This window comes from Cyprinus carpio, chromosome B4, assembly GCF_018340385.1.
Source record: "Cyprinus carpio isolate SPL01 chromosome B4, ASM1834038v1, whole genome shotgun sequence".
NCBI lineage: Eukaryota > Metazoa > Chordata > Actinopteri > Cypriniformes > Cyprinidae > Cyprinus > Cyprinus carpio.
The window spans coordinates 1,244,599-1,254,389 of NC_056600.1; the positions used below are offsets into that span (position 1 = coordinate 1,244,599).

Here is a 9,791-nt window from a genome sequence, read left to right on the forward strand (position 1 = left end):
GCTGCAGGCAGCATATGTGAAGAGTCTTTCTTTCCATGGACAGTCAGCTCCCACTGATGCTCTGAAACACAACAAACATTTCCTGCATCAAAAACACAAGTGCACTGTGTTTGTATTTTGTCAACGAGTTTGCAAGTGTGTTCCTGTTAAACATCATAATAATAATAATAATGGAGCGCCGTCAGAAGATGCAGTACTGCTTCTAGCCACTAGAGGGAGATAAAGCTTTATTTGTGACTGTGTACTTTTAAATTATCTTGAATGATTACTATGTTCATGTAGGCAGTGTTTGGGGAAAGTTACTTTTAAAAGTAATATATTACAATAATGAGTTACTCCCTAAAAAAGTAACTAATTGCATTGCATTGGTTAATTTTTATGGAAAGTAATGTGTTATGTGTGTTACAGCAAGCAGTGGTTTGAGTCATACTTCACAGGGGGTCCTTCAGGGTGTGTTTTGGGGAGGAGAGGTATCCTAATCACATCAGCTGGGGCCAGTTGTTCAGAGAGTTTCATCTGGATCAGAATGATCTGGATTTGGAAATCCCATGTCTTGCTATCCAGGATCAGGTGACCCATCTTACTTTTGTGGCTGTCTTTTAAATTGTAATAATATCGTAACAAATTGTGTCCCTGCAGCACATAAACAACAAAAACAATCACAAGCCATATCGTCCAGCCCTACTTTCATCCCAGTATTTCTGTGACAAAATGTGTCCCTGCAGCACAGAAGCAGTCATAAGTAGCACAGGTATGTGACGTAAAAGCTCATCAGTATTGGTATAAAACCAAATTATACATTTCTCTTTTATGCCAAAAATCATTAGGATATTAAGTAAAGATCATATTCCATGAAGATATTTTGCACATTTCCTACCGTAAATATAACAAAACTTTAATTTTTGATTAGTAATATGCATTGCTAAGAATTTCATTTTGAACAATATTATTTAATTATTGCAGGTTTGCGTCATTTTTTTGCACCCTCAGATTCCAGATTTTCAAATAGTTGTATCTCAGACAAATATTGTCCTCCTAACAAACCACACATCAATGGAAAGATTATTATTTAATTATTGCAGGTTTGCGTCATATTCTAAGTTTGCATTTCAGTTTTTATTCATTTTGAGGAATACTAAATCTGTTTTTGTGCAAGTGTTTAATTTTCTCATCATGGGAACTGGTGTTACTTACACTATCAGTAAAAAAAGTTTTTGAACAGTAAGATTTTTTATGTTTTTTAGAGAAATCTCTTCAACATGCATTTATTTGATCCAAAATACAGCAAAAGCAGTAATATTGAGAAATTGTTACTGTTTAAAACATCTGTTTTCTATGTTAATCTCTGTTAAACTGTAATTTATTTCTCTGTATTTTCAGTATCATTACTCCAGTCTTCAGTGTCACATGATCTTCAGAAATCATTCTAATATGATGATTTGCTGCTCAAGAAACAAAATAGTATTATAATATTAATGTATAATAAATAATAATAATAATAATAATAATAATAATAATAATAATAATAAATGTTTTTGTCGGCAGCTAGAGGTCGCGCAAATCAAAGCTGGCGCACAAATAAGCATGATATCAATTATTAACTATTTGACGTTGTTCTTTCTTCTCCAGTAAATAATAATCATATAGAGCTATTATATTGGTTATTACTCTATCGCCGGCGGTTATTACACTGATAACACACTAGATCTCTACAAATACATCAGAGCTGATTACGTTTTGGGGGGGTGGGGGGTTAGTTTGTGACGTAAAAGCTCATCAGTGTCGGTATAAAAGCTCCAGCAGCAACCGGCGTCTCCCTTTAGTTCAACACACCTGCGTGCCTCCATCAGCCTCACTCTTCATCATCCTCCTCCTCCTCTTCATCACCAGGATGGCTCAGCCGACCCCCGCCGGAGTCATTTTCTGCGCTTTCTGCTTAATCACTCAGGTATGAGTTCATATGTTGATTATTACGCATTATCGACGCATTTTAAATCTCAACGAGCTTTAGCCTATTTTGGCATCATTTTACACAAACTACAATATTACCAAAGCATCACTTTAATCAAAAGTAAAAAAAACTAACTGCAATGGCACAAACTCCTCACCGCGTCCCAGAGTCGTCGCTTTCCATTCGGAGAAAGAAGCGTTTAGTTAACGTGCTTGTGGTTTTGGAGAATGAATGATTGAAAGTGTCTCCGGGGCTGGGGTTTCTGTGAGAGCGCTCTGTGTCTCAGAAACCCGATCCAGAGCCGAAACACCGGAGAATCTCTGCGCGCTCCAGACATATGCAGCTATATGCTCCTGGACGCAGAAATGAGCTGATGAAGACTCAATCTTTAATCCGTTTCTGATTATTTCTAAGACGTTTTTGCTAAATTAATTATGAAAATGTTACTTCTGAACGTTCAATTCTTTTTTTCTATACAAAGTGAAGTGAACATTCCATTGTATCATTTGGCAAACATTATGGGAACGTTACTTTTGAATGTTCTCTGAATGTTCTGAAACAATTGTAACATTTACAGAACCTTAGACAAACGTTGAACGTTTCAGAAAAACTTTCCATTAATGATGAACGAATATTCTGTTAACATTGCTGCATGAACGTTTGTTCATTAACTTTGAGAGAACCTTGGCAGAGTTCTGGGCGGGGTTATTATAGTAAAAACTAAGTCCATTAAAAACTGCTACTTTTAATGCAATAAACGTTGCCTAAAATGAAATAAAGTAGGCTATTTAAAAGACGTAGGCTTTTTCTTTCAGTGAAAAAAAAAAATATTTTGTCAAAAAAAAAAAAAAAAAAAAAAAAACTTGAAGCATTTATAAATAAAATAAAAAGCAAATAAAAATGAAAAACTATACAATACGGTGAAATAAACGGTGAAATAAATGCTGAAACTAACTTACATTAAAATGAAAAAAATAAAAACGTTGTTGGCATGGGTTTTTATAGTTAATTAAAACTAAATCCTTTTTAAAAACCTGGCCTAGCTGTTGCTTTAAAATACATTAAACGTTGCATAAAATTATAAAACATAGACCTATTTTAAAAGACCAAAATTTACGTTTGAAAAAAGGAAAATAAAAATTGAAGTAGCCTAACTAAAACTGAAATAATACAATTATACCCCTAGACAAAGTAATAAATAAATAAATACATCAGACTAACTAAAAATAAGATGAAAAATATAAAAACTAATTAAAAAAAAAACATCATGGTATGTCAGTGATATTAAATTACACTGGTTCTGAGAGTGTTCTCTGTTAGCTGGGATTATTATATTCCAAATCTCAGTAGGTTAATATTGCTCTATATTCCTAGCTGTTTTCATGCAAACGCACCTGTGCACGTATTTTAAGAGGCTCAGTTGCGTTGATGCATTAAAAGTGACATGCAAATGTGGGCGATTATAAAACAAAGCATCCAGCTGAGAGATACGAGGATGCAAATGCTGTTTGGAAGCGCCGCGTTTTGCATAACAATCGCGCAACTTTCCTCCTCCGTTCATTTGCATAGACTCAGGTGATAATCGCGCTTTTCCCCTCCTCAGGTTTTATCCCAGAACACGATGTCTCCGATCAACTCCACCGCGCTGGCGGGAAACCAGACGGTGAACGCGAACGACACCCTGGCGACCAACGCGAACACCGCAGCGGCGAACGCCACCACCACCGCTCCGGCGGGAGCCGGCGTTCTGACGCAGGCCAGCGTGCTCAACGTGCTCGTTCCCATCGCCATGGCAACCGGCCTCCTGCAGCGCTGGTGCTGAGCGTTCACCGTTCTGCACCGCATCATCTCCACCTGTAGCTTCACCATCACTCAAATATCTGCAAGGTCTGGTCGCTTCATCAGAACGCTCTGGAGAACGCTTTAGCCCTGAAGTAGAAGAACGGATGGATGACGACATTTCAAACGGCTTGCGTTCCCAAACCCAAACATGTTTTTTTTAATTAATTTTTTTTTTTTTGCATTGCTGAGCCTTCAAACGCACATCTGACATTGAACGGTTTTAGCTGAACGGCCGGATTGCGCAAACCGTTCCGAGCCGTTCTAAACTAAACAGGCTCTTTCATTGGTCACGTGGTGGTTTATACCAGTTTCAGGTGGATTGCATCTATATTTGCCCACTTTAGTTATCAATCAAACTGTTAGTCGTTCATTGGGATGAGGTGGACTCTTTGTAATACTGTTTTTCTCTTGCATAGTTTATATTTTGTACAAATCGAAATGTTTTAATGTTTGTAACATGAGTACATGACAATAAACAATGTAGAATTGAACCAAACGCTTCTGGCTCGTTTGATGGGAGACTGCAGGAATAGACTTCCACTGTAAGTAACTCAAAGTTGTAAATAAAAGAAAAAAATAGAGTTAATTTTACAAGAAATCAGGCCCACTTTGGGTCATTCAATTTCCAAATATAGAACGTTTAATTGCAGTTTCATTGTAATTGTGATATTTCAGAGTGAAACTTATGCGGTTTAATTCACATGTAATCTGGGATATTCCTGTGCTGTTTAAATTTGATGCTGTTGAATTTAAACCATTATGCATAAATCTCTAGAACGCTATGAATGATTTATGTTTAGCTTTACATGCAGTGATTATTCCATTGCTTTAAATCACTGCAAAAAACGATTTTCTTGCTTTTTTTGTCCTGTTTTCTATTATAAATATCTAAACACAAGTTGAATTTACTAAGTCATGTTTTCTAAAGAAAATATAAAAATTTAGTTAGCGCTTGCTTAAAACAAGCAAAAATATCCACCAGTGGCATGAGGAAAATAATCAATACAAAGGCTAAACAAGATTATTTTTCTTGGACCATTTTATTTGCTTGTTTTAACTAAACTTTGATTATTATTATTTTTCAGAAAACAATATTTGTCATTTTGTAGAATAAAATTCATCTTGATCCAAGAATTTTTTAGATGTTTATGCTAGAAAACAATACAAAAATACTTAGCAAGAAAATTATTTTTTGCAGTCATAAAACAGTCAAATGTTTGCTTGTGAAACTTATTCCAGTATTTAGAGTCAATATGAATTTGCACTAAGAAACTAATTATTCTTTCCTAATATGTGACGTATTTTATTCAAGAGGGTCTTAAACAATGAAAGTGTCTTTATTCGCCAAAAGACTTCCGCTTCATTAGAAGCCATGCTAGAAGAATGCAGCAGGTGAGTTTTGGATAAAGGGCTTTAATCATTGATCGTCCTCATGAATTAATCAGGCTGGGCTGCAGGTTATGGTTACAGGATGACAGTGCCATGAAACCCAAACTGCATGCTGGGAAAAAAAAGTGAGTGTGGCACTGTAGAAACGAGCTGATTAAACCACAGGATGATCAAAACCATGCTGAAATCTGCTGAACACTAGCGAAGCGACTGCTATTGTGTGTGTGAATGGAGGTGTGTGTGTGTGTGTGTGAGAGCTGGTCAGGAACATCTGCAGGCCATATTTCACCTCAAAACCAAGAGAAAACATTAGAAACTGTATATAATTCTCATGACAATTGATTTTCATTATGCAAAAAAAAAAATAAGTCTCTTCTGCTCATTTTAGTTAATTGTAAAGTACATACTGTTTGGTTAAAATAAGATAATTTAACTTAAATAAAACAATTCTCCTCATCTCATTTTGAATTTGATCAAAAATACAGTAAAAATTGTGAAATATTATTACAGTTTTAAACAGCTGTTTTCTATGTGAATATCTTTTAAAGTGTAATTTATTTCTGTGATGCGCAGCTGTATTTTCAGCATCATTACTCCAGTCTTCAGTGTCACATGATCTTCAGAAATAATTTCTAATATGATGATTTGCTGCTCAAGAAACATTTCTGATTATTATCAATGTTGAAAACATTTATATTTCTGTGGAAGCTGTGATACATTTTATTTTTCAGGATCCATAGAAAGTTCAAAAGAACAGCGTTTATTTAAAACAGAAATAAAAAATCTGGTAGCTAATATAGATTTAATTATCATGAAAATAATGACAAAATGTTAATGTTCCTAAAGCAGGCAGAGTTATTTTTGTGTATATATATTTTATTTTACCATTATTATTATTACTACTATTTTTTGTAATTTTAGGGTGAATCTTAACCTGGGTCTGTTTTCATTATTCCGTTCTGAGTTGTTTATTGGTGAATAAAGCATCAGATGCAGCTGCTGCTCAGCAGCCATAAGCACACAGAGAAAGTTGAGCACAGACTGGATATGGGCTGTGATTTATAGTAGATTGATCGGGGGTCGTGTGTGTTTGTGTCATGCTGATGAGCTGCGCACACAAACACACACTCAGCAGCTCAGCGGAGTGTGTTTACCTGCCACACAACACAGCATTAACACACTGAACACAGATAAAGAGCCTTTTGTTCCTGATAATCCACCAGTGTCACACTCACACAGTCAAATCACACTCACCCTGTGGAAACTGTGGCTCATGGAATGTTGAGCTCAGTCGTACTTCCTGTTGCTGCACAGTGCACTTCCTGTCACTTTTTCTCCTGCTGTCAGATCTGGACGCTCGCTCTCAGGAGACAGAAAACACAATGTTGAAAGAATTTCACTGAGATATAGAAATAAGCATTCACTGTTTTCTCTTAAGTGTAGTATTTCTCAAAAAAAAAAAAAAAAATACATTTAAAAAAAATCCCACTGTCAGATCCACAGAGAAAGAAAACAAAAAACAGATTATGAGCTTATAACAATTTAAGGTGAGTAAATGATTACAGAATTGTCATTTTTGGGTGAAATAAACTTTAAAATGGCATATTCTATATACAAAAATGTTTTACTGGTTGTTTTAAAGGTTTTATTTTAAATTTAACATTTAATTTAAACAGTCAAAAGTTTGGAAAAATAATGAATACAAAAAAAAAAAAAAAGGTTTTTTATTTAAGATTTCCAGTAATTTAATTTAATTTACTACTGGTCAAAAGTTTGCAATGATTGTGATTTTTTTAAAAGGTTTTTAATTTAGGATATCCAGAAATTAAATTAAAATTAAATTAAATTTAAATGTACTACTGGTCAAACATTTTAAATGATTATGATTTTTTAAAGTTTTTTTTTTAATTTAAGACTTCCAGTTATTTAAATTAATTTAATACTGGTCAAAAGTTTGAAATGATTATGATTTCTTTTTAATGGTTTTGAACATTCAGTGTCTTCTTTTGGCATTGATTTGATCAAAAATGCTAAAAATCCAGTTTGCATAGGAATAAATGACATTTTAAAACTATATTAAAATAGTGCTTTTAAATTGTAATAATATATTTATATACTATATATATAGACAATATTAACATTATATATTAAATTTTGGTCAGTATAATACAAAAATATAATAAAAAATTATATATAAATAATAATTTAATAATAATAACTTTTTGGTCAGTATTATACAATATTTTATCTTAAATGTAATATAATGTAAATCATAATATATCAATACTATTTTTGTAATAATATCTGAAGCAAATGGAGTGAATTCCAGTGTCTGATCTATGGCAGAGATCCTGAGTTTCACGTCATGCAGTTCTGTCCCCCCACTTCATCCAATTCATATAATTCATACATGGTTTACATGGTGACATTTGCACAGTGTGTGTTTATAATAATCGAGATCTCATCAGTTCCTCCATCACATGCAAACACAGGCTGATGACCGAATGAAAACAGCTGAGCATTGTCTGCACTCACATGTTTCTCAATAAATGCTATAACATCACTGCAGTGATCTCTGACTGTTTGAACAGATTCACACACAATAAAGTATTTGGATCTGAGTATTTGAATGGTGTATTGTTCAGATTGCAGGCATGGAAAGCAGTTTGAGGATCACATATCGTCTCACCTCAACTCAAATGCATTTCTTATTTCTCAGCTGGACCGTGTCAAGGTCGCCGCAGGGTCAGATTTGTTGGTTTTACATGACACTGATCTCAGATAATCAGACACAATCCTTCATCTCATGATTGAACGTCTAAAGCAGCGTCACAATCCAGTGCTGTAATCAATTAGCAATCAGAACTCTACATTAATTAAACACCAGCTCATCAAGATCCAACCTTTCTTAAAGTGACAGTCCTACCAAAAAAGAAAATGAAGGTGTTCACCCTCAGCACAATCTAAGATCAGGATGAGTTTGTTTCTTCATCAGGTTTGTAGAAATGTAGCACTGCATCAGTGTCTCAGCAATGGATGCTCTGCAGTGAATGGGTGCCGTCAAAAATCCACACATATATATAATCCACAGCACTCCAGTCCATCAGTAAACATCTTGTATAATCCACAGCACTCCAGTCCATCAGTAAACATCTTGAGAAAACAAAAGAAGTATATATATATTATATATATATTATATATATATATATATATATATATATATATATCTATATATATTGTTTGTTTTTTTTTTTCTGAATCCACACACTTGTGTTTCTGTCAAAAATGATTTTTTTTTGTTTTGTTTTGTATAATTCTGAGTTTTGTTTCTGCCACAGAATATAAAACAAAGATGGTAATTGCACAATTCTGACTTTTTTCTTGTAACTCAGTTAATTTCTCACAATTCCTCTTCCTGTTTCTCAGTTCTCTGTTGTTAATTTCTCACAATTCCTCTTCCTGTTTCTCAGTTCTCTGTTTATATCTTGCAATTGAGAGAGAGAGAGAGAGAAAAAAGTCAGAATTGGATATTTTAGCTTAAACAATTTTAATTAGTTTTTCAGAAAACAAGACTTAATATCTCAATGAAATGTTTCTTGATTTAAGAAAGTTTAGACATTTGTATAAAGCCACTGATTTCTGCACGAAAAATCCAAAAAAAAAACTCACATAAAAAAAAAAAAAAAAACAAATCTGTTGACATTTACGGTAAATACTGTGGTTGGTTGGCCCGAGAACCAGTTGCCAGAATTTCACCGTTTAATTTAAAAAATGGTTGTAGCAACATTTTAGGGGGGGGGGGGGGGGGGGATTACAGACTTAACTTCAAATTCACAATTTTAAAAAAACGTATTCATTAACTGATGTAAATGTTAATAAACCAGCCCATACTGAAGTACTATATTCTGTTTTGAACCCATTGTAATACTGATGACCACAAAAAGCAGATGAGCTCATCACAAACAGCTCTTCCACAACAAAAACATCACAAACACCACCTCAAAAAGCATACTAATATTGATATATTATAATATATAAGTGGGACATATATAATTTATATCTATATATATAGACTTCTAGCGCACACTATTGTCAGGAGTCACTTACAAAACAAAAACACCATCACAGGTGGGGACTAACACACACGACCCCAAACCCATTTTTAAGGCGTACTGGAATAATGTAATTGAACTGGGAATTTACAACACATTAGATGTAAGATACATCCTAAACCCCAATGTACACAATGATAAGAACAAACAGTGAAAGTGTCATGCAGGGAATTCTACGAAAGGGTGTCACTTTACAGTTTTTCACTGTAAAATTGTACAATACCTTTTTCTTTATTTCACTTTCCAAAAACTGTAAATTAATATTCCCTATCATTTAAGTCTCAGTTATTCATCACACAGTATACAGTAATTTGGTTTGGTAGGTTAACGTACTGATAACCAATTCTTCAATGGGCCACAGGTTGCCACACGTAGCATTTTTACAGTTCTTTTACTGTGAAGCACATGATCACATCTCTTTAATCATTTGCATAAATGTTCTGTTAGATGTAGATCTAAGAGGAATTATCTGTGTGCACTGTTAATATCCCTGTCAT

At 34.0% G+C, this 9,791-nt stretch overlaps 1 long non-coding RNA gene across 2 annotated transcripts; it reads right to left on the reverse strand.

The window, feature by feature from the left end:
- Window positions 1–412: 412 nt before the first annotated feature.
- On the reverse strand, window positions 413–8,010 carry LOC122136960. 2 transcript variants are annotated; one of them, XR_006154443.1, is made up of 3 exons: window positions 7,872–8,010; window positions 6,437–6,544; window positions 413–516 (listed from the first exon to the last, which is right to left on the reverse strand). It is a non-coding gene; the product is annotated as an uncharacterized LOC122136960 (long non-coding RNA). The 2 variants fall into 2 exon arrangements; XR_006154444.1 differs by lacking the exon at window positions 413–516 and adding an exon at window positions 6,056–6,336.
- Between the last annotated feature and the right edge of the window lie 1,781 nt (window positions 8,011–9,791).